Raw genomic sequence first — 509 nt, 5'->3', positions numbered from 1 at the left:
CGCCGCCGTCGCGCTCTTCCCCCAGCCTTCTCAATAATCGAGCTTTATTTAAACACAAAACGGTGAACAATGGACACAGCGCGTTAGGCTTTAACTCAGAACGAGGAACCAAAAGCAAAGCCAGCTTGTAAGTCTATTAATCCGTTGCAACGACCTCGCTGCACTTTTTTCGTTCTCCCTTCTCTTTTTGGGCCTCCTAACACTGGCAGTGGCAACTGTTTCAGCTAAATTCCCAAGCAATTCCTACCGGTGAAACAGCCAAATTTAATGTAAATGGCAAGAGTCTCGATTCAAATCTGAGCCTACCCTCTCAAGTTTGTGACTTTGAGCAAATAAATAACATGTTTTCTCGGAGCCTCAGCTTTCTGAGTTAAAGTTATTAGAGAAGCCCGGTGGCGCGGTGGCCAGTCCCGAAATCTTAGCACTTTGCAGGCTGAAGCAGAAAAATCATTGCAAGTTTGAGGCCAGCCTCGGCTACATAGTGAGCTTAAGGCTAGCCTGAATTACAT

The sequence above is a fragment of the Octodon degus genome, unplaced genomic scaffold (genome assembly GCF_000260255.1).
Source record: "Octodon degus isolate 3935 unplaced genomic scaffold, OctDeg1.0 scaffold00002, whole genome shotgun sequence".
Taxonomy (NCBI): Eukaryota; Metazoa; Chordata; class Mammalia; order Rodentia; family Octodontidae; genus Octodon; species Octodon degus.
The sequence above is the reverse complement of the archived record's forward strand: the minus strand, read 5'-3'. Positions refer to the sequence as shown.